The sequence below is a fragment of the Chelonia mydas genome, chromosome 4 (assembly GCF_015237465.2).
Source record: "Chelonia mydas isolate rCheMyd1 chromosome 4, rCheMyd1.pri.v2, whole genome shotgun sequence".
Lineage (NCBI taxonomy): Eukaryota > Metazoa > Chordata > Testudines > Cheloniidae > Chelonia > Chelonia mydas.
Window position 1 is genome coordinate 50,881,154 of NC_057852.1, and position 24,992 is coordinate 50,906,145.

The window sequence follows — 24,992 nt, forward strand, 5'->3', positions numbered from 1 at the left end:
TTATAAATATGTTTAGGTTGTACTATCCTGAGGAAATCTAAACTATGGACCATTCCAGAAATATAGCAAGAATTGAGAGCTGAAGCTACCAATATTGCAAGAGTCCCACTCCCAAATACTAGGAGGTGAGTAACTTATAAGACAACAATGCACTATATAAAGCAATGTGTCACTCATACAACTATCTCACAAGGAACTAGACTTATAGCACTGAAAATGCTATATCACCGTATGAAGTTAAGGGCAGACAATAGACAAGGAGAGGGAGGTATAAAGGTATTCTAAGCACCAGCAGAGGACAGCATCAGTTTACGATCAGTATTGAAGAACTTAGTTATAAGACAGCTTTCAAGAAGGATTCAGTTACCAGTCTTTAAGCACAACTACGTGTGTATGCTGGATTGTGACAGTTGCCACTGAATGAGAGAATGCCCAACCAGACATGAGTCTAAGGGCACATCTGTACGTACAACACTGCAGCTGCACCACTGCAGCACATCTGGTGAAGATGCTCTATGCTCGTGGGAGAGAACTCTCCCATCTGCAAAATAAAACCATCTCCACGAGAGGCAGAAGCTATGCTGGCAGGAGAAGCTCTCTGGACATAGCACTGTCCACACCAGCATTTATGTTGGCGTAATTTATGTCGCTCAGGGGAGTGGATTATTTACCCTCCTCAGCGACCTAAGTTATGTTGACATAAGCTTTAGGGTAGAGATAGCCTAACTGTAGCTTAAGTTTGTGGGAAGTGATTTTACTTCAGTACATGAGTCACAGGCTTAGCAAAAGTAACAAAAAAGTTGGCAAAAGAAAATCTGAAAAATGAGTGCATCTAAGACAAAAAATCTCCTTCTGAAGAATTTAGCAGTACATATATACAAATCCTCCATATGACACAACAGATACACTGTGCTGTCAGAGAAAAAGAAAATATGCTGCCACATACAAGTTGCTTGGCAGGATTTGGCTGACTGCACGTTTCAGCATGTACAGCAAGGACAAGGAGAAACCCCTTGGGTGACTGTATAAAGTAACTTTGCAAGTCCATAGATGGATTCATTGCTTTACACCATATTCAGCAAAACTGAAATAACCTCTGTCAGCGCTGAAGACAAGATGGGTTTTGTTTGTTTGTTATTTAAGAGAATTGGGTAACTAGTTACTTGAAAAACAATGTGTTTATTGTGAGACTCTGGAGCCTGCTCATTCTGTTGTCCTAGGAACTATATCTTTGACATTCTCCCCAGATGAATACTCTCAGAGACTATGATCAAGGGTAGAGAAAAGCAAGAACTGGATTTCCAAACTAGTAACACCCAAAATGTTGAGGAACTTTGAATCCAGATTATTTGGGTCCCTCTCTAATCATAGGAGAAAACTACTAATCACATAGGAAAAAAATCAACTTTATTCCCAAAACAATGGACCTGCTGAGTCAGACAAATCCCCAAAGACTAGTGCTGTGTGGAACTGAAGTGTGGGGGTGTGTTTTAGCACTCTCTCCCCCCCGCTGAATGAATCTTTCGGGGACTTGGTCCAGGGAAGAGATTAAATGTAAAAATCTAAAGAATAAAAAATAGTCCTTAAGTAGGCATCAGTGTTGCTTGGTAGTCTGAGGTGTATGGTGAGAGTGAAAAGGCTTTATTAGAACTGCACAGTCATAGGCTTAAAAAGCCACTTCATCCTTCTAAAGCTGTAATAACATAACCCAAAGGATCAGACACATACCCCCAGGCATGCTACTCACTGTGAAGGCCTCAAAACCCATGTCTCCGTCTGCTCTGCCTGGACACTAAAATCCCCCTGGCAGGTTTTATAGTGGTTTGTGCTGGGTCTTGGCCAAAGTTTCCAGCCCACCATCATATGGCGTCTGGTTGCCATCACCGTGCTTTGATGTGTCTGCATTTGAATGGTGCTGTATTACAGTATACATTACAGTTGCACAGTGCTTTGAGATCCTGAACAAGGAAAGGTGCCATGTAAAAATATTCCTTAATAGATACTTTTGCAAGGGGCTTTATGACACCTAAGATGATGGGTGTGGGTTCATTTATTCAGCACACTGTTCAGCTGTGTGGGAAGTATTAGCTGTTTAAGATTTCTCATTATTGCTATGGCAACCTCCTTTCTCTACTAACCTCTTAGAACAGTACACAGAAATGCATTCACGTCCCAGGCAAGCTGCATACCACATTTGAGAATTAGGGCTCTGTTCCCCTATTGAGATGCACACATAACTCCCGTTACTGTTAATTTGCCTCATGACTGCATACCAAGTTATTCTGTAAAATGTTTCTATTAGCTTGCTCTGTGACCCTACAGCATATTCCCAGTGCATGTGCATGCAGCCACACATGCCATTTAGGATACGTGTAGTTATAGTCTGAGAAATGACACTATAAAAATGGCAGTCCTGAGATGCTTCATGCACCACATGAGGTGCAGGAGATTCTAAAGGGAATGGGTAGGATGCAGAGCCATGGCCCTGTCTCTCTTATGTACTGGCAGTATTCTGCACCCTTGAAAAGGTTTATTAATAGGTGGGAGTCCCTCTAGTGAGGTGAGGTACCTCACTGCTCCCCAGATGGGCCAATGGCTAAATATCACAAGCTGGCCCTCTGGAAATAAGCAGATGGTTTTCCTATCTGCCAGCCCTGTAAACTCAGCCTGGCATGTGAATGTAGATGAGTTCTTTCTGGTTTGTGCTTCATCCTCAGTAATAAAGATTCTGCAGACCAAATTCTGCCTTTAGTTAGACCTGTTCTACCAGACTGTATGGCTTCTAGTTCTTAAAAATCAGACCTCCAAAAAAATCCTATACAAATTTAAGAATGTATGTTCTTCAAAAGCAACATCCTGCTTGTTTCAGATCCATGTAAAATCAGAGTTTGTGAATTTATGCCCTAAACCAATCAAATGTTAATCGGCAAAAATCTGATCAAGTAAGAGTAGAACCTTTCCAGCAGAGAGGAGGAAAGTGAAACAATGGGTTGCCAGCCCCGAAAGGTAATGAAAGATTTAGCTGGAGCCAGGAGAATCTTCCCTACCAGAAACAAACTCTCATGCTGCCAGGTGAATATGAGGATGGTTGTAAATTCGGGATTCTTACTGGCACCTGACATGTAGTCTGGGGGAAAGGAGGAGTTCCCAACCATCTCCACTTATAGCAGCAACTTTGCCAGTGACCCTAATATGTAGCAAATTAGCACAATCAGTCTTCTGAGTTTGCTGTCTGAATTTTCTGCCCACAAAATAAGCTTCCTGGATAACTTCTTTCCCCAAACATTGCTCAAAGCAAATACCACAGGAGATTCCTGTGACCTAGTGAGATATTCAACTCATGACTTCCTCCTTCCCTGTGCAAGTTGTTTCTGTAGCTATTTTAACTTGGAGTAAGTGAAAGAAAGGGCAGTAGAAGCTAAGCAGATGGCTGTTAAATCACTAAAGTAAAAATACCAGGCAAAAGGTGGGCACTTCAAAGAGTTTTACTGTCCTGTGGGAGTGGGAAGAAGTCCACCAACATGCACAGGTAGTCATGAAGCTGTATTTGTCACAAAGTGTGTCAGTTTCAATTCACTGATATATTTGAGGTAATAGCAGATATTCAATTTATTTTTTTAAAAAGTAAGACAAATTTCTTTTCAAAAAGACATTGTCCAAATGTTTTGCAGGGATAGACAAGGATAAAATGGAGTCTGGATTTACCAAAAGATTGGTCTCAAAACTTTCCAACCTTCTCCTGTATAAAGTATACTTTCCAGACCAGACTTTGCACCCACCAGGACAAGTTCTGTTACCTGGAAGGACTCTGACACTTGAATGGACATGTTTTCAAATGAAAAACACCTTCACTTTCTCAAAAAATTCTCATTTTCCATAACATTGTGACATTTATAAATCAAAGTGTTTATCAAAAACATCAAAACTGTTAGTGACTTTTCAATAACCATTTCAGTAAAAAAAAAAAAGTCATACAATATAAATGAAAGTCCATTTTTGAGCCTGGTGAAATACAAACATCAAAATTTTGATTTTTTTCATATTTAAAAAAAAAATTATCCAGCAGTACTTCACCATAGCTCAGCACAGCAAGTAATTGCTGTCAGCTGCCTTCACTCAGGTGCTACTTGGCTCTCTGCCTGCCTCATTGTTCTCTCTAGGCCTAGATACAGTGGATATTGCTTGGATACCTGACAGCTGGCAGTCATGTAAGACACTTGTATGTGTGGCAGCATTGTCATGCATTTCTGCAACCAAGCTGCGATGTCACACATTCAACTGGACTGCAGAGATGGGCTTGCAACTCACCCAGTCAGCTTCTGGGGCTGCTCTGCCTCTCTCTGGCTAAGTCCCCTATTGGATCTAGGCTAGGAAGTAACAGGGACAGAAGATGAAGGCACTGGCCCCAATCTCTCCCAGTTTTGTCCCCCCACACCCCAACTTCCCTATTATCCAGACCCCAGCCAGCACCCACCCAACAGCACCCTAGACACCTAGCACCATGCATCACCCTCCCACGTATCCCACCTACAGCTCCCAGGGTCAGTGCAGGCCCCTGAGCTAGCACAGCGCTCCTTGGGCCAGAGTGTGCTACGGTGTTTGTAGTCATGTGCAAATCATTTGTAAATACGCAAATTCACTCATTATTTTGCGTTAAATGTCATATTTGGAATGGCACAAAACATGACCAATGACTCTCTGAATCCTCCAATTGTGAAGAGATGTTTAGCAGTCTACTCCCTTACAGATCTACAACTGGAGCTGTCAACAATGCAGCAAACAGCTGGAGAAAGATGCTGTAGTGGTTAGGGTGCTAGGCTTGGACTTGAGAGCTGGGTTCAAATTCCTGTTCTGCCAAATATTTCCTGTTGGGATAATAATTCTTCCACCCAGAGAGGCAGTGAACATAAATATATTCAAGATTGTAAAGCACTCAGATATTATACAGCGCGCATTGCCATAAATACACAAGATACCTAAAATAGACAGGCCACATGACAAGGAAGAAGGAGGCCCTTCAGTCACAGGAAGACTCATCGCTAATGAGGGCCTGCAGCAGCACGTGACCAGTTTCCCACCACCAAACAAAATCTTTGTTTTTAAAAATCTACCCAGATACTACTCTCTTTCTTCCCTAAAAGAGTTTATCACCGCACAACGGGTTTGCTGCTCAGCCCTCGTAGGGATTCAGAAGGGAATGCATCCAATTAGAAATAGCATACGTCACATGAGCTCCCTTCCTACAGCAGCTCCACTAAGAGTTCTTTGGCAATGGACACTGGAAAAGTCTTTTCCTTAAACAGTTTGGACCATATGTTAGCCCAACACACTGCCTTCTAGGATGCGTACGTACCATCATGGTTAGTTGAATCTAAATAGGGATCTCATGGTGTGTGTGCGTGTATATATATATTTATTTTTGAGGAGGTAATATCTATGTTTTACATTTTTCTTTACATAACTGCTTTTATAAAGATCCAATAATGGTTACCAAGGGCCGGGCGTTGATAGTGTGTGCTTTCTTTTGTGTCTATGCTTGTAAAACAAACAAATATGGTTAAAAAAGTTAACTCTACAGTCAATTGATTTTAGGTAAGGGGCCAAATTCTGTTCAGTTGAACTGGTGTAAAGCTGAAGTAACTCCATACACAATATCACTGCAAACAAATATTTATTTATTGTGTACTGAAGCGAAGGAAACACTAAACAATTTTGCATGAACATTCATTCAGCTTTTGGAACAACTTTGGCAGTTTTGTGTTTGATTTTTAACAGTTGTTCTAGAAAATGAATGTAATAGCAAATACTGCAGACTATTCACAGAAAGGCAATATTAAATTCATAAGCATGAGTATTTGCATCACAAAACATACTAAGAGCTACATTCATCCAGTTAAGGACTAGAAACCATATCTGTGACTTGTGTCCAAGCCAAGCTTGAATGTCAGATACTCATAAAAAAGCTGCAAAGGACAAATTATTCAGGCAGTAATTTTGAATTTTGAACAAATTCAACAACACTGGAATGTGACTGTGAGCAGAAAGAGGTCAGATTCACTAATTATCCCAGCTCAGTTATGACTGAAAGAATGAACTGAAGTTTGTACCTCTCTCTCTCTCTGTTAGTTAGGATATTACCATAAGATGGACTTTCTTCTTTATGGCTTTAGCCAAGTCTCTCAGTATGCTTTTAGGCTGCACATGAAACAGGACATAAAATAATTGTCACCTTACTTTAACAGGCCATTATGTGTAGTCATCTGGGCCAGCTTTGATTTGGATCTGCCACTCTTGGCAAACTGAAATGTTAACATCCCTTTGATATTCTGCAGTGTTTTTGCCATAATAGATGAAAACTCCCATTGGAAATCTTGATAACAATTGTTTGCTAGGGACAGCCACATAAGGGTGGAGGGGAATTCATGGCTTGTGAAATTTCAGCTAATTCTAAATAAAAAAAAAAACTATGCAGTTTAATAAATTATATGGATAATGAAAAGCAACTGATCTATTTAATGTATAAAGGCAGGGGGAAAGAGTCTTAGGAAACCACCACTGAAATACAACACATTGTATTGCAAAGCTGGGGTAAAATATGTTGGCATGTATTTTAACATAACAAACTAGCAACTATTGGCCTACTACTTCAATCCTTACTCACATGAATAATCCTTACTCACGTGAGTATTCCCATTGATTCCGTTGAGCATTCTTACATAGGTATGAGCCTTCTGGACTCTATGAATAAAGGTTGCAGTGGGTTGCCAATCCTCCAGGATTCTCCTGGAGTCTCCAGGAATTAAAAATTAATCGTTAATCAAAGATTATATCATGTCCTGAAACCTCCAGGAATAGGTCCAACCAAAATTGGCAACCCTATTGCAGAATCATGCCTTTAATGTTTAAATATAAAAAAACTGTGAAGTCTAGCACCAGCATTCCTGCAACTACAACTACGTTCTTTTTGTAGTTCATTATGTATTAAAAAACCCATTGGGTTAATTGCGTTTCTGTCGCTTAAAATATTTACTGAAAATAATTTGTAAATATCCCTTAAAAGTGGAAAAAAAAAAGAGAGAGAGAGAGAAAAAACAAACCTTTGCAACTTTCAGATTAAAGGAAATAAGACCTTCATTTCCTTTAAAAGCAAGAGGCCAGAAACTACCATAACCATATACAATGTAAAGCAGTTTCAATTTGTAAAGACAATGACCATTTCAGCTTTGGATAATGGACTAGAAGATCCCTTCTAACTCCATATATGTGCCTGAAAAGCATACATATAGCATTCCATGATTGAAGGATACTCAGTACAGCAGCCTTTAATATACATACATCAGTTTTAAATGAACTATTTTTCTCTCGTTTGTTCCTTTTTCTCAAGAAAAAACCCTTAACTTTTTTTTTTTTAATTTAAAAAGGACACTGTACTTCCCTGACTTCACTAGCAGTCTCCCAGACTTGAAAAGTGTAGAGATTTGCACTTCTGGCAAGATGCTGGGATCTAAAGCACAGCAGCTATGTGGTTTAAAATAAGGTCAAAGAACCAAGCAACCTTAAACTTTTAACTATTAATATTCAGAGCAATGATCTTCTGCACCCACACTGCTTGAGCTTTGTGTGTTCTCTGCAAAGCCTCGCTTTTCAAGATTGGCCTTCGAGGGTGGAGTTACTTTCCGTAGAGTGTTAACAGAATGACATGAAATGGCTGACTTACTTCTCAATGTTTGGATTAACTGGGCTGTGGTAAGGCCTTAGCATGAAGTGGCTTGGAAGTTCCAGTGAGGTTAATACTTGGATCTCATAACAGTCCCTTGTGAGCCATCTGTAAATGATCATAATGCAGCAAGAACCTGTGAGCAGGAGAAAGCCTTTGTGGCTTTATTTAGAGCTTTGGCTAAACAAAACCTCATCCAAAGTTACAGTTCTCTTTTTATTCTGCTCTTCAAGCTCCACTTCCTGTTATAAACAAACCCACATACCAGATATGAACATATGGAAAATTGGAATGGTCCCTTTTACAGCAGCCTGACATGGATTATGAAGTTCAGCAAATGTATTAAAATATGTTTATAAACAATTTTTTTCCTGACATTCTCAGGACATTTAGAATTGAATGCTTTTAGAACAATAAACACTGGGAGCTCATTTCATCCACTTTAGAAGTAGAAAGAAATAACACATGGAAAAAGACAAACTGTTCCTGACTTGTTTAACATGAACCATTGAATTCTACAGACTGATTTTGCCAGCATAAAAGCCATACCCTGGAATAACTACTAACTCGCAATTAATGGCAAAGAAAGCTTTCATCTTTTACTTTCTAAGAAAGAGGTATGCATCTTCAGACAGTTTGGTTTTGTATAAACTTCCTAATAAACACTAGAATATTTGAAGCTGACCAAATGAAGCTCATCTGAATTTCCTGAGGTATTCTTTCCCTCCTCCATGCCAAGCTTTTCTTTCCAACAGAATGGAATCCCCTCCCCCCACCTCCCATGTCTACTCCCATCTTCTTCAGTACAATTTGATCTCTCGCTGATTTCTCTACCTAGACCGAGTGGCTCCTTTGTTCATCTGACACCACAATCTTTACTGTATATACCCACTTGGTCTCCTTTGGTATTGTTTAAATGGGAAGTTACAATTTCACCAGTAGGTAGCACTATTATTTTCTACACACAGATTCTCATTATGTTTGGTTGCCTTTAAAGGAATACCTCTGTGCTACAGTCTAATAAAACTACAGTGTGTGCATGTGATATAATACTTGGTTCATAAATCCCATTGTTAGATACACAAGTATTTACACTAAAAGACAATGGCAGGATTAGAACATGAAAAATAGTGTATTCAGTAAGCACTTTACTAAAAACCATCCATGCATGAGAACATTTCAGTAAAGACGACAAGTAAAAATCATACTTATTAAAGCTTAGAGCTCATTCTCTATGAGTTATAATCTATTCTCCTGTGAATCAAGAGGTTATGACATCCGGAGGTTATGGGAAAGTGTGCACAAGGGAAGCTACATGGCTTTGTCCATTAAAGTCTTTTATATGAGAAGGTTACTCACTTTGTGCAGTAACTGAGGTTCTTCGAGATGGTTGTCCCTTTGGGTGCTCCACTTTAGGTGTCTTGGCACCCTGTGCTTGTAATCAGAAATCTGTAGCAGTAGTGCACCGATTGGCTGAGCTGCTCCGAGTGGCTACTTAGCGTGCTCAGCCAACCATCCCTCAGTTCCTTCTCTACCCCAGAGAGTCAGCATGAAGCTCTGAAGTAGAAGGGCGGAGGGAGGGTAGTGACACAGCAACAACCATCTTGAAGAACCTCAGTTACTGCACAAGGTAAGTAACCTTTTCTTCTTCTTCGAGGAGTGTCCCTGTGGGTGCTCCACTTCAAGTGACTATGGAGCAGTACCGCTCGCTGGAAGGAGAGGCTTTGAAGTATCTTTGTTGACGGTGGACAGCACAGAGTGTCCAAACTGAGTGTCAGCAGAGGAATGTTGTTCCAGGGCATAGTGTCTGATAAACATGTGGGCCGAGGCCCAGGTATCTGTCCTGCAAATGTCTACGATAGCTATGTTATTGAGAAATGTCACTGATGAGCATAGCGCTCTGGTAGAGTGCGCATGAACCCCAGCTGGAGCTGGGATGTTTCTCTGATGATAGCACAGGTGGATATAACCAGAAAGCCACTTAAAGAGTCTTTGTTTAGAGATGGCCTCACCCTTCGGTTGCTCGGTGACTGATAGAAAAAGAGACATGACGATTTTCTAAATATCTTTGTTCTTTCTAGGTAGAAGGCCAGAGCTCTATGGACGTCGAGAGTGTGAAGGGATGCCTCCCTGGCGTCGGCGTGGGGTTTCGGAAAAAACACACATAAGTAAATGGGTTGGTTTAAATGAAATGAGGAGGCTACTTTAGGTATAAATTTAGGATGGGCTCTTAGCATCACTTTGTCTTTATGGAATGTGGTATAGAGCGGGTGTGCCATTAGTGCCCCTAGCTCCCCTACTCTTCTTGCTGAAGTGATCACTACAATGAAGGAAACCTTCATCGACAGATGTAGCAAAGAGTAAGTCTCAAGGGTTCGAATGGTTTCCCCATGAGGGTGCGTAGCCCAAGGTTGAGGTCCCAAATAGAAGTAGGGTGTTTTAGGGGAGGGTAGATGTGGTCATGCCCTTTAAGAATCGTTTAGTTGTTGGATGACCAAAGATTGTGGTTCCATCTACCTTATGTAGTGAGGTGATAGCGGGTAAGTGCACCTTTATGGAACTGTTGGAGAGGCCCAATTTTTTAAGGCCTAGTATATAGTCCAGGACCCTAAGTTGAGGAGCAGAATGAGGAAACATGTGATTAGCCTCACACCAGGTGCAGAATTGTACCCACTTTTGAGTGTATGATTTCCATGTGGTTGGCCTGCAGCTATTTATGAGAATGTCTTTAACTTCCTTGGAGTAGTCATTATCCAGCCCCTTTAGCCATGGAGTAACCGGGCCTTGAGGTGGAGAACCGATAGGTTGGGGTGATTGACTTGGCTATCGTCCTGTGTCAGGAGGTGAGGAAGTAGTGGAAGAGTTAGAGGTGGTTTCACTGCCATCTGTCATAGGTATAGGAATGACTTCTCTCTGGGCCATGTGGGTGTGATGAGTATGACACTGGCCTTGTCCTGTCTGATTTTGTGCAACACCTGGCTCAGTAGAGGAATCGGGGGAACACGTACATTAGCGGTGCATCCCATTTTGTGAGGAGAGCTTCACCCAGTGAGGGGTGTCCAAGCCCCTCAGGAGCAATATTGAAGGCATTTCGTAATGTGAGCTGTTGTGAATAAGTCTATAGAAGGGAACCCCCACCGGTTGAATATGGTCATGAGGGTTGGAGAGTGCATCTCCCACCCGTGGGTTTGTGAGAAGTGTCTGCTCATTTGGTCTGCTGTGATATTCTGAAGTCCTGGAAGGTAAGCAGCAGAAATGTCTATCTTTTTTGGATATGAATCATTGCCATAGGTGTAGTGCCTCGATGCAGAAAGGGTATGACCGGAGTGCCCCCCTGTCAATTTATATAAAACATGCAGGCTGTGTTGTCCATGAGGACTTTGATGGTATTGTTGTGGATGAGTGGAAGGAAATGTTTGCATGCTTTCCGGACTGCTCGGAGTTCTAGTATGTTTATATGTAGGTTGGGGACCAGCATCACTGGATGGTGTTGCTGTCCAGATGGGCTCCCCCTCCCATGAGGAAGGCATTTGTGGTGATTGTTATAGTGGGAACTTTTTGTTAAAATTGGACTTCCAAGCAGATGTTTTGCAGTTGCATCCACCACTTGAGGGAGTCCTTCACTCTGTAGGACATAGGGAGCCGTTTGTGAAGGGAATGCTTGTGTGGTATATAGCAGGTGAAGAGCCAGGCCTATAGGCATCTCATATGATGTTTGGTATGTTTGACTACGTAAGTTGTAGCACCCATATGCCCAAGGAGCTGTAGGCAGGCCCTGGCAGATGTTTGGCGGTGTCTGATTGTTGTTATCAGCCTGGTTAGGTTGAGGAATCGCTGTTGGGGTAATCTTGCTTGTGCTGAGATGCAGTCGAGATAGGCCCCTATAAACTCTAGTTGTTGGACCAGGACCAAGGTGGACTTTTGGATGTTTATTTTAAACCCTAGGTTGGTGAAAAGGGTTATAGTAGTTTGTGTGGCTTGTACTGCCATGTGCTGAGTTGGTGCTCTTATAAGGCAGTTGCCCAAGTATGGGAAGATCATTCCCCTTAGCCTGCAGAGGTGAGCTGCAGCAACGGCTAGGACCTTGGAGCTGTCAATAATCCGAAGGGTAGTGCTTTGTATTGGTAATGTTGATGGCCTAGTGTGAAGCACAGGAATCTTCTGTGCCCTGGATGAATGGTGACATGAAAGTATGCATCTTGTGGGTCAAGAGACGAGAGCCAATCTCCTTTCTTTAATGCTGGAATTATGGTTGCTAGGGTTACCATTTTGAAGCGTTGCATCAGTACAAACTTGTTGGGTCTGTGCAAGTCATTCTTTCTCTGTGGAGAAAATAATGGGAATAAAACCCTCTTTCCCTCTGTTGGAGTGGTACTATTTCCATGGCTCCTAGTTGCAGGAGATGGTTTATTTCCTGCTGCAACAAGGTCTTGTGAGAGGGATCCCTGAAGAAGGATGGGGAAGGTGGGGGGAGTAGAAATAAATGGAATAGAGTAACCCTTCTGGCTGATTTCCAGCACTCATTTATCCATAGTGATGTTGTTCCGGACTGGGTAGCGTGATACCAGATGGTCTCCAAAGAGACTGGAGGTCATCTGATAATCCATCATGGGAGAAGATAGAGGTCTTGAGCCCTCAACCAAGACTTCAAAAAGACTGACGGGATGTTGAAGATTGAGATGTTGAACCTGGTTCTGCTTGTGCCTCACTTGGTTTTGATTGTGGCGTTGATCATATTGTCTCCAGGGTTGCGAGTACGGGGCGGGACGGACTCTTTGGGTATAGAATCTGCCCTGTTTCTTCTTGTTCGGGGGAATGTAAATACCTAAGGTCTTCAAGGTTGTTCATGAATCCTTTAAGGGCAGGTCCTCAACTGTGGCTTGTACTTCGCTAGGAAATCCAGAGGGGTGGAGACATGATGCTCGACACATGACAACTGACATGGCCATGGATCAGGCTGCCATGTTGTCAGAGTCAAGGGAGGCCTGCATTGCTGTTTTGGAGATTAAGGAGTCCTCTGCAAAATTGAGTTTGTATTGTTCCTTTGCTTCCTCTGGCAGTTGATCAATAAAGGATTTCAATTTGTTGAACAAGTTGTAGGTGTACTTTGCTATAAGAGCTGAATAATTTGCTATAGAAAATTGCAATGAGACTGAGGAGTAAGATTTGCGTCCAAAAAGGTCAAGCCTTTTAATAAGGCTTGTTATAAGGTGTAGTTTTTGATTGGGGTTGTTTTCCTCTTTGGTGCACCGCCTCTACAACCAGTGAATTAGGAGCCGGATGAGTGGATAAGAACTCAGCTCCTTTCACTGGTACATAGTATTTTCTGTCTGAGCATTTACAGGATCATGGGACAGTGGCAGGTGTCTGCCATATTGTCTTTGCAGGGTCCATTATGGCTGAGTTAATGGGCAGAGCTATCTTTGCTGATGGGGATGCCTGCAAGATGTCAATAAGTTTGTGTTGGGTCTCTGGCAGCTCTGCTAAAGAGATGTCCAGGGATTCTGCAACTCTTTTGAATAAGTCCTGGAAGGACTTGAAGTCATCTCCTGTGGTGGGAGGTAGTGGTATAATTGTTTCGTCTGGGGATGAGGATGAAATATGGGTGAGTGGTAGTGTATCGCCTTCAGGAGCCTCTTCTGGTTCCCCCTCTTATTCCTCCTGGGCCTCTGATAGTGATGGGTTAGAGGGTGAAGGGGACTGGGTGGCCCTTGGGTTGTGGATGTTTAAGGTTCTGGGCTCTGTAGATTGCCCATGGGTCCCAGTATGCTAAATTGGATGGCATGACAATGGGCGGTGACATCCACGGTTGTGCCTGCCAGCTTTGCTCTTGCAAAGGCAGTTGTTTGTGAGAGGGTCCCAGTTTCGGGGAGGAATGATGAGGGATGTAAAGGCTTGAGTCATCCTCATCACTGGATAGTGGGGGTGCAGATCTAACAGGAGTACCTAGTTGGCTCAGTCCTGGCCTGATTGGGGTGCCGTCGGTGCCGAACAGAGGGGTTCCTGGCATGGAGGAGATTGCCAGATCCACCTCTGTGGTGAAGGGTTGAGCTACCGGGAAGTTCGGTGATGTGGATGGCAGCGAAGTATGCACTGACGGTGCCGAGGTCTTGTTAGGCTGTGAATATGCAGCAGGTGGCGCCATTACACTAGCCGGTGCCAAGGAGTACTTCGGCACTGTTGGTGCTGAGCTAGGGAGCTTAGCTTTAGCTCGTGCAGCTGAGTGAGAGCATGGCTGCGTCGGTGCCTTGGCTCCTCAGGACATCTCAGTACTGGACATTCCCAGTGCCTCTCGGTCCAAGGTTCTCAGTGCCATCAATATCGGGGAAGATTGTTAGGGGGATCTCTCAGTGGCAATGACTGCGACCAACATTTGGTTGCTTTCCTAGGTGCAGGGTCCTGAGCCACAGTTTGGGTGGAGCCCTTGTCTGAGGCTGTTGCTGGAGACCATTGGCTAGGAGGCTGGACTCTGGGTCGGAGGCTGATCCGAGGGATTTCTCTTTGTTGGATGTCTCTGGCTTTCAGTGTCCTGGCAGATAATTTCTTGCAGTGTGGACACTTCTGTGGTATATGGGTTTCCCCAAGACAGCAGATGCACTGAGCATTACCATCCGATATAGGAATTGATAGCCTGCAGGTCTGAGAAGGATCAGGGCTATAGAAAAATGGCCATAGTTCAGTCACCGTCGGCAGAGACCTGCCGGTAAATAAAGGGTAAATAAGGACAGGGAATGGAGGAAAACCAACAAAAGGGATAAATAAAAGTGGGATATAAGCAATTTATGAAATAGACAGGGGCGCTCTGTTGCTCCGACTCAAGCCAAAGATGGTAGAGAAGGAACTGAGGGACAGTTGGCTGTGCGTGCTAATTAGCCGTTCAGAGCAGCACCAGACGGCTGCCACGCATGCGAGGCCAACCAGGGCACTGCTACGACAGATCTCCGATTATAAGCACAGGACACCAAGACACCTAAAGTGGAGCACCTACAGGGACACCATCCTTTCCTCGCCTCTGAGGTAATAGTTGACTTTCCCTCCCTCCAGGTATTGAACAGATGCATAGACTTTAAAACCTATGTAGCATAGTGGGTTTATTACCTTCTATTCCATGTACATTTCATAGAATCATAGAATATTAGGGTTGGAAGAGACCTCAGGAGGTCATCTAGTCCAACCCCCTGCTCAAAACAGGACCAATCCCCAATTAAATCATCCCAGCCAGGGCTTTGTCAAGCCTGACCTTAAAAACTTCCAAGGAAGGAGATTCTACCACCTTCCTAGGTAACGCATTCCAGTGTTTCAACATCCTCCTAGTGAAAAAGTTTTTCCTAATATCCAACCTAAACTTCCCCCACTGCAACTTGAGACCATTACTCCTTGTCCTGTCCTCTTCTACCACTGAGAATAGTCTAGAACCATCCTCTCTGGAACCACCTCTCAGGTAGTTGAAAGCAGCTATCAAATCCCCCCTCATTCTTCTCTTCTGCAGACTACACAATCCCAGTTTCCTCAGCCTCTCCTCATAACTCACGTGTTCCAGACCCCTAATCATTTGTGTTGCCCTTCGCTGGACTCTCTCCAATTTTTCCACATCCTTCTTGTAGTGTGGGGCCCAAAACTGGACACAGTACTCCAGATGAGGCCTCACCAATGTCGAATAGAGAGGAATGATCACGTCCCTCGATCTACTGGCAATGCCCCTACTTATACACCCCAAAATGCCATTGGCCTTCTTGGCAACAAGGGCACACTGTTGACTCATATCCAGCTTCTCGTCCACTGTCACCCTTAGGTCCTTCTCTGCAGAACTGCTGCCTAGCCATTCGGTCCCTAGTCTGTAGCGATGCATTGGATTCTTCCGTCCTAAGTGCAGGACCCTGCACTTATCCTTGTTGAACCTCATCAGATTTCTTTTGGCCCAATCCTCCAATTTGTCTAGGTCCCTCTGTATCCTATCCCTACCTGTCACCGCATCTACCACTCCTCCTAGTTTAGTATCATCCGCAAATTTGCTGAGAGTGCAATCCACACCATCCTCCAGATCGTTTATGAAGATATTGAACAAAACCGGCCCCAGGACCGACCCTTGGGGCACTCCACTTGATACCGGCTGCCATCTAGACATGGAGCCATTGATCACTACCCATTGAGCCCGACAATCTAGCCAACTTTCTACCCACCTTATAGTGCATTCATCCAGCCCATACTTCTTTAACTTGCTGACAAGAATACTGTGGGAGACCGTGTCAAAAGCTTTGCTAAAGTCAAGAAACAATACATCCACTGCTTTCCCTTCATCCACAGAACCAGTAATCTCATCCTAGAAGGTGATTAGATTAGTCAGGCATGACCTTCCCTTGGTGAATCCATGCTGACTGTTCCTGATCACTTTCCTCTCATGTAAGTGCTTCAGGATTGATTCCTTGAGGACCTGCTCCATGATTTTTCCGGGGACTGAGGTGAGGCTGACTGGCCTGTAGTTCCCAGGATCCTCCTCCTTCCCTTTTTTAAAGATGGGCACTACATTAGCTTTTTTCCAGTCATCCGGGACTTCCCCCCGATCGCCATGAGTTTTCAAAGATAATGGCCAATGGCTCTGCAATCACAGCCGCCAACTCCTTTAGCACTCTCGGATGCAACGCATCCGGCCCCATGGACTTGTGCACGTCCAGCTTTTCTAAATAGTCCCAAACCACTTCTTTCTCCACAGAGGGCTGGCCACCTACTCCCCATGCTGTGTTGCCCAGCGTAGCAGTCTGGGAGCTGACCTTGTTTGTGAAGACAGAGGCAAAAAAAAGCATTGAGTACATTAGCTTTTTCCATATCCTCTGTCACTAGGTTGCCTCCCTCATTCAGTAAGGGGCCCACACTTTCCTTGGCTTTCTTCTTGTTGCCAACATACCTGAAGAAACCCTTCTTGTTTCTCTTGCTAGCTGCAGCTCCAGGTGCGATTTCGCCCTCCTGATTTCATTCCTACATGCCTGAGCAAAATTTTTATACTCTTCCCTGGTCATTTGTCCAATCTTCCACTTCTTGTAAACTTCTTTTTTATGTTTAAGATCCGCAAGGATTTCACTGTTAAGCCAAGCTGGTCGCCTGCCATATTTACTATTCTTTCGACACATCGGGATGGTTTGTCCCTGTAACCTCAATAGGGATTCTTTGAAATACAGCCAGCTCTCCTGGACTCCTTTCCCCATCATGTTATTCCCCCAGGGGATCCTACCCATCAGTTCCCTGAGGGAGTCGAAGTCTGCTTTCCTGAAGTCCAGGGTCTGTATTCTGCTGCTTACCTTTCTTCTCCGTGTCAGGATCCTGAACTCGACCAACTCATGGTCACTGCCTCCCAGATTCCCATCCACTTTTGCTTCCCCTACTAATTCTTCCCAGTTTGTGAGCAGCAGGTCAAGAAACGCTCTCTCCCTAGTTGGCTCCTCCAGCACTTGCACCAGGAAATTGTCCCCTACATTTTCCAAAAACTTCCTGGATTGTCTGTGCACCGCTGTAGTGCTCTCCCAGCAGATATCAGGATGATTAAAGTCGCCCATGAGAACCAGGGTGTGCAATCTAGTAGCTTCTGCGAGTTGCCGGAAGAAAGCCTCATCCACCTCATCCCCCTGGTCCGGTGGTCTATAGCAGACTCCCACCACTACATCACTCTTGTTGCTCACACTTCTAAACTTAATCCAGAGACACTCAGGTTTTTCTGCAGTTTCATACCGGAGCTCTGAGCAGGCATACTGCTCCCTTACATACAGTGCTACTCCCCCACCTTTTCTGCCCTGCCTGTCCTTCCTGAACAGTTTATAACCATCCATGACAGTACTCCAGTCATGTGAGTTATCCCACCAAGTCTCTGTTATTCCAATCATGTCATAATTCCTTGCCTTCACCAGGACCTCCAGTTCTCCCTGCTTGTTTCCAAGGCTTTGTGCATTTGTATATAGGCACTTGAGATAACCTGCTGATCGCCCCTCATTCTCAGTATGAGGTAGGAGCCTTCCCCTCACAGATGTTCCTGCCTGTGCTTCCTCCTGGTATCCTGCTTGCCCACTTACCTCAGGGCTTTGGTCTCCTTCTCCCAGTGAACCTAGTTTAAAGCCCTCCTCACTAGGTTAGCCAGCCTGCTCACAAAGATGCTCTTCCCTCTCTTCGTTAGGTGGAGCCCGTCTCTGCCCAGCACTCCTCCTTCATGGAACACCATCCCATGGTCAAAGAATCCAAAGCCTTCTCTCTGACACTACCTGTGTAGCCATTCGTTGACTTCCACGATTCGACGGTCCCTACCCCGGCCTTTTCCTTCCACGGGGAGGATGGACGAGAACACCACTTGCGCCTCAAACTCCTTTATCCTTCTTCCCAGAGCCACGTAGTCCACAGTGATCCACTCAAGGTCATTCTTGGCAGTATCATTGGTGCCCACGTAGAGAAGCAGGAAGGGGTAGCGATCCGAGGGCTTGATGAGTCTCGGCAGTCTCTCCGTCACATTGCGAATCTTAGCCCCTGGCAAGCAGCAGACTTCTCTGTTTTCCCGGTCAGGGTGGCAGATAGATGACTCAGTCCCCCTGAGGAGAGAGTCCCCGACCACCACCACCCGGAACATTAAAAGGAACAGCCCCCTTTTTTGCAGGCTACAGACTTTAGCCCAGAGATAATTGGCGACTCTTAATCCTGTTTAGCACTTGAATTCTAGTCACTCGTTTGCTAAGTACATAACTATTATTCCTTGAGAGCGAATCCTCACTACTTATATGTGGACTGGTTTTGTTACGGAAGGTGCGGAGGGTCAGGAATTGGGGAGGCCAGAAAGGGATTGTGCTATGCAGTCAGACCTCAAAGGGGCTCCTTAGGCAAGTAAAAGGACTGGGATTAGAAGAAAGGTTCTGCTTCTACTTGGATCATATGCTTTACCTCCCTTTCACTCACATGGAAAGGGGCCCACAAGGGCCACACAGTCAGAGACTACTTAAGCCAATAGTTATATTACCTTCTTGCTTATTACACAAGATGAAGTAGCCTCTGTGAAGGAGATCCAGTACTATTCTGCAGTTGGGGAAGGGAGTATTCCTTTCTCCAATCCCCTGCAGCAACCTCCAGGATCTCCACAGTAAACTTACTCAGCCTGGGTGCTGAGAAGGGGATTTCTCCAATAAAGCTAAAGCTTTATTTCCCAATTTCATATGAAACGGGACAAAAATATGAATTGGAGACAATGATAACAGAAAAGGCTCACCGGGTTACAATTTCATAAACTAAATCGCACAGGTTAACACACAGTGGAATCTTTTGCGCTCTCCCCAACATGTTATGCATGTGAGCTAAGTGGAGATTATTCCAGAGTGCATGAACATGTCTCTTACTCACCAGTACCAGGGTATCAAAGATGCGCAGGCACTACACAAGAAAAGAGCAGGAGGGAGAAGTTAAAAAGGGTAGAGATGGTGTGAAATAGAGACATTTTCAAACAAGCCAATTCCTCTTATTTTCCCCCTCTGGCTGAGAAATTTACATATAAATGCCCAGTATATGCTAAACTAGCCCATGGAGAAATTAATGTAAGGGTTATTCCTGTGAGTTGCAAAGTGTCTCCCTCGAGGCACTGAGCATCCTGTTGTCAGTGAAAGACGTTCAGTACCTCCTAGGAACACTGAACATCTCCAGGATCAGCCCATCTCTCCAGCTATAGGATCCAGTGTAAATTCAGTTATTTTCAACAATTGCTTTATTCCCTAGCCTTAAAGTCAAACAAAGAAATCCCCATAAATATTAATATAGATGCCCCCCACCTATATTCATTCTCTATTAGGATCGCCACATGATTTTAAGTACTTTAAAAACCAATAGATAAAACATTTTCTAATTAAGCAAGTTTCATAAAGCCAAATGTAATCATATAATTGCTTTTTTCCCTAATTCCTGCCATTGACAGTTGCTGGTGAGGTTACTGCTTCATTATATGGCAGCAGTAATGGATCACGGGGCTTGTTAACTTCACACCTCAAGGAACGTTTGCCTATGAACACAATACTCTAACATGACTTAATATACGTATGTTTTCTTTGAAAAAATTCTCTAAACTCTTGATAGGTGTGCAGAGTCATTGCTGTTACTGTTTATCACTGCTGCAGAAAGTAATATTAAACTCACTTTTTTCAGCTGAACTTTCCAACAGCAGCAACTAAAAACAAAGTAGAGAAGAGGAAAGCGGGGAGAAAAAAGAAGAGGTAAACAAGAAAGAAAAGAAAGGAGGAAGGAGTGGTAAGAGATGAGAAAGAAGAGAAAGAAAAGAGGAACTTTTTAAAAAAAAAAACATGATTTGGTATCTGGTAGAAAAGTGGAAGCCTGTTTGAAGCATAGAGAAAAATAGATGAAGGCATGAATCCAAGAATAGGACGAAGAAACAAAAGGGAGAAGCAAGGAGAGATCATTGGAACCCCTACAGGCTGCAAGAGGGGGCAATTCTACTATACATATAGCTTGATGAATGAATGAATTTGGTGTCCATCTACGACTTTACAAAATTGTTTAGTGTTCTTCAGGGAGCAATTAACTATGGGATTAAGAGAAGGGAAGAAAAGTTTCTGCTGATATCAACTGACATTAAAAGTATCTTCAAAACAAACACTGATTATACCAAAAAGAGAAAAGGTTTCTTCCCATTGCATGTCATTAGGCAATTATTTACCATTGGGAAAGTTGATTAGACTAAAGGTTCAGCTGTTTTAGATTAAATCCAGATTGGACAAAGTATTTGGGAATTTGTCCTTCTGATATATGTGGACAAATCATCCTTCTTAATGGGTTCACCAGCAGTCTCTTGAGATCACAGACTGGCATTTTGCTAGGTCCTAAGCTACTTTTAGATGATAAAGTAGCAGTAACCAGGACTAGGGCCAGAGGCAGTTTGTCCAGTTTTTGCAAAAAAACCCTTTGGCCTAGTGAATCAAAGCCCAGGATCTATGATTAAAATTATATTTCTCCAATGGCCAAGGAACCTTTTAAAAAAATCATTCAAATGTTAGTTTAATGACATTTTTTTCCCAGAACGGTTAGGATCACGCTGCTTGCAGCCATACCACTTAATCACAAACTAACAGTTCTGAGCCAAACCTAAAACACCTGTAGCAAGTGTGACGAATACACAGGCTCAGTGCTCTAGTACTGCTCTGAATGAAGTCAGATAGGACCCCCTGGCAGTGCCTTCCCCTTCCCCGGGCACACTCTCACTAGGGCAAGCCTACTTGGCTTCAGCACCTCCTTGGGTCTGACCTCACAGCATTCAGCACCCCTGTTCACACCGTGAGCTTCCCACAGTGAGTCCACCTGAAGGGGACACTTACGTGTCCCCCAAAGGAGCCATGCACCCCAACTCAGTCAGCGAGGTAGAACAGAAGGGGTTATTAGTTGTCTGGAACACAGTGTAGAACCTATCTTATTAGCACAGAAAGCCGGAAGTTACGGCAAAGTCCTCTTGGTGTGGGGGTGGGGGATCCAGAGCTCACCCAACTTGAGTCACAACCAGGAGACTGACCAGCTTCCAGCAGCCCAGCCTCAATCACGCCCAGCTGTCCTTCTCCTTCCTTTGTCTCTTTCACAGGCAAACAGGTCATCTGGCCTCCACCTCTCACTTGGTTCTCCAGCACCTCCGGCTGATTCTTGCAGAGGATCGGCCCCCACCATCAGCTGCCAGGATACAGAGTTTCAGTTATTCTCCATCCCAGGCAGCCAGATCGGCAATGCTCACACACCCTGTCCCATCACCTAGCTACTTGAGTAATACATAGGTGAAACTGAGGCACACAGTATTCAGATAAAACATGAAGAACACTCGCACTTCAACACAGCAAGTATTTCAGGAAATCATGATGAGCATTGAGAAGTAGGCCAGGCACCAACTCCCATTGGCATTCATTTTCATTGGTCTGCAGTAGTCCTTCGAGCTCATCAATCCAGTTCCTTCCAGCTCTGAAAGAAGAGTGTTCTGTCTGTCAGGGAAGCTACTTTCTGAAGCCTGCTTCCTTTCCTTTATTTCCTGCTATCTCCTGATTATTTAATATAGCCAGGTTTTTCTCTCCAGGCTTGGTATTTCTGGCATGATTATTTAAAGTCCCTCTTGTTGGCTCAGACAATAATTCCTCCCTGACCTGCCCCACTCTTGGGTTTACATACCCCAGTTCCCAAACAGAATGCCACTTAGAACGGCATCACTGGGCCCATTTGGGAAAAACAAAATTCCTTCCTTCCAGGGAAGAGAAACACATTCCACCACTATATTGCACCTGGAAGAGTAGGACTGAGGGGCCAAACCATTATTCAGGTATTGACATTTTTCAGGCTATTCAGACATCTGAGAGAGTCATAGACCACAACTAAGGTGAACTGGTTATTGAAGAGACCATAATAATCCTTTCACCTGCAAGGCATCCCTTCTCAATCACAGAGCAAGCTTTGTCCTTTGGAAATGATTTGGAACGGTGATAGGTGCTTCTCTACATTGTCCTCCTAGGAGAATACAGCCCCTGTTCCTCCTCAGAAGTGTCTGTAATAGGATTTCCTTATTGAAATAACATCTATACAAAAACTTACTACACAGGTAGTCCTTAAGAGCCTTTTCACAGGCTTCTGTCCACTGGATCTTTTTAGAGGCTGCATTCTGGGTTAAGTCAGTAGCAAGGCTGCTACATGAAGTCTGGCACAAATCTCCTACAGTAACCTACAAGACCCAGGAAGGAGATATCCTCACAAAACTGGCCAAAATCTGATCATTAAAGTACAAGTTAATAGAACAAATATCAGAGCCCATTTTTTTTTACTTGTACTTATTGTATATGTGGTGGGATTAGTCATCACATCCTCCTCCTTTAACTGGCAGAATATTGCCCCATTGTTAGACTACCATATAATCCAAATTTGTTGCAGTATATTGGCTGAGTGGTTAAAGAACTTGTCCATTAACCTCGGAATGGTTACAGGAGTTCCATGCTGCCCAATAGTTTGTGAAAATGAAATAACCTCCATAGCAAAGAATGCTGTTTTCTACCACTATGAATGGGGTCTGCCAGTAACCTGGGGCCAGATCTAAGTAATGAGGTACCATGGTTCTCCAGCTCGTTTATCAGCTGGAAACATTGGGACATGGAGTATACAATCAAACAGAGATGGTATTTACTTTAATCTCACGGAGCCATCTGGGTTAGAAACAGAGACAATAGGGCTTTGCCATACATTTTGGGATGCCTCAGTGATTCCTAGTTAAGCATAGACTTACCACCACTTGGATTTTTCTCAGGAGTTGGTGGGAATTCAAATGTTTCTTTGTCTTGCAGGGGGATTTTGCCTCCCAAACTGTAGTTTCAACCCACTCAAAAGGGCGATTATTGCAATGTTTGCCTTACTATCCAACGGTACTAGGCACTCCTGTGCTTGGCTTGCTCCAAGTAAATGTGGAAATGAAGACTGAAGGTACTTTGAACTGGGAAGCATTGAGCACTTCCTGAGCTGTGTGTAGGTGGCAAGAAATTAGTTCATGGAGTCTGCCTGTACTCAACACAGCATGATGGGAGCACTGCCAATTTTATCATTGAACCACAAGAATTAATGTAAAGAAACTGCAATGGTAACGAAAGTGACTTTTCTTCATCCAATGAAGTGAGCTGTAGCTCACGAAAGCTTATGCTCAAATAAATGTGTTAGTCTCTAAGGTGCCACAAGTACTCCTTTTCTTTTTGAGAATACAGACTAACATGGCACCTACTCTAAAACTTTTCTTCCTTAGTGACATAAACTCTAAGATAGTGAAGGTTAATTCTGCACAAGTCTCAGACCTGTGCTTCTACGCCACGGGAGTGTGCTTGTTAGAATTAGTTTGCTGTAAAAAGTACACGTTGGACAAACAAAAAAGCTGAACTAAAGGATATTATTTGAGAAGAGCCCTGCTCTCCACCTGTTTCCACTGAGATTGTTTGCAGACTTATGCTGTAGCTCTGCTAAGGGAAAAATAGCTGAGTTTTCAACATGCATCTATATGATCATCATTTCTATAATATTTCATGACCTTGATTAAAAAAGCCTAGTCAGAAAAGAACAACCCTAAACATTATTTTTCTTTGCTGTAAATGTACACTGCTCACACTGTGTCAGCATTTCAGTAACAAGGACTCAACTCAGCACTGGCAGAGAAGCCTAGCATACAATTAACTGTTGGACAGAGAAAAAAGGCTCCTTATATATGTAAATGTGCAAGTAAGCATGTCAGTCCTACTGGCACTTTATAAATTGATTTCCTTGGAAAATACAGTGGGCTCAGTGTCACAAACGCAGAATAGATATATAGCATATGTGTTCACATCATCCCTCCAAAGTATCTTAACCCTTAGATTCCTAAGGGTAATTAGGAGGCTTGCAAAGAATGACTCAGACCTCTCCACTGCCCAGAGTGGCCTCACATCCCCTCACCCTTTGGACTTGCTCTGGGAAAGAGTTCTGACCTAGTTACACATTGCAGTTACCCTGAATCCTCCCCGGCTTGCAAGAGCACTCCCAGCAACTCTTATCCAAACCATGGAAACCTTCCAGCCCTTGAAATCATTAACACCTATAGATTGGTCTGTCCCTTAAGGACTAAAGCTTCATGTTTTGAGTCTTGAATATATCTATTTCAACTCATACTCACTGAAAGTTAGTCTCTGTATTGCAAGATTGTTGTATGTGAATTATTCCTATTGTACACATCCCTGGGATGTGTGTGCAGGGCCGGGACATAGGCACTGAGTTTCTATCTGCCGGGTGGTGCTTCCCCCTGGCTCTGCCCCCACTCCACCCCTTTCCCCAAGGCCCCACCCTATCCCACCTCTTCCCACCCAGTTCTGCCCCCTCCCCGTGCATGCTGTGCCCTTGCTCCTCTCCCCTCCCCCCACAGCAAAACAGCTGATCAGCGGTAGGTGCTGGGAGGGTGGGGGAGGTGTTGATTGGTGGGGCCTGCTGGCAGGCAGGCAGCACTGGGGGAGCAGGGGGAGGAGAAGAGGATGTAGGGGGCTCCTCCTCCCCCACCCCCACCTCACCTCCCTGCCCACCTCCTCATAAAACACAGGGTCCCCCAAAACACGGGGCCTGGGGCAGTCGCCCCGATTTGCTATACCCTAGGGACAGCTCTGCTGGACGTTAGCAATTATTTACTGTCCTTGGGCCAAACTGTGCAGTACTTAGTCATTAGTGTTGACAAACACCTACAGAAATCAATGGAAGTTTTATCTGAGGAAGGAGTACAGGTTTCACT

The 24,992-nt window shown here is 43.9% G+C and overlaps 1 long non-coding RNA gene across 1 annotated transcript; it reads right to left on the minus strand.

Annotated features, from left to right (window-relative positions):
* Positions 1–14,277: 14,277 nt before the first annotated feature.
* LOC122465385 lies at positions 14,278–21,248 on the minus strand. Its single transcript, XR_006290188.1, has 3 exons — positions 21,220–21,248; positions 19,082–19,111; positions 14,278–14,356 (listed from the first exon to the last, which is right to left on the minus strand). It is a non-coding gene; the product is annotated as an uncharacterized LOC122465385 (long non-coding RNA).
* Between the last annotated feature and the right edge of the window lie 3,744 nt (positions 21,249–24,992).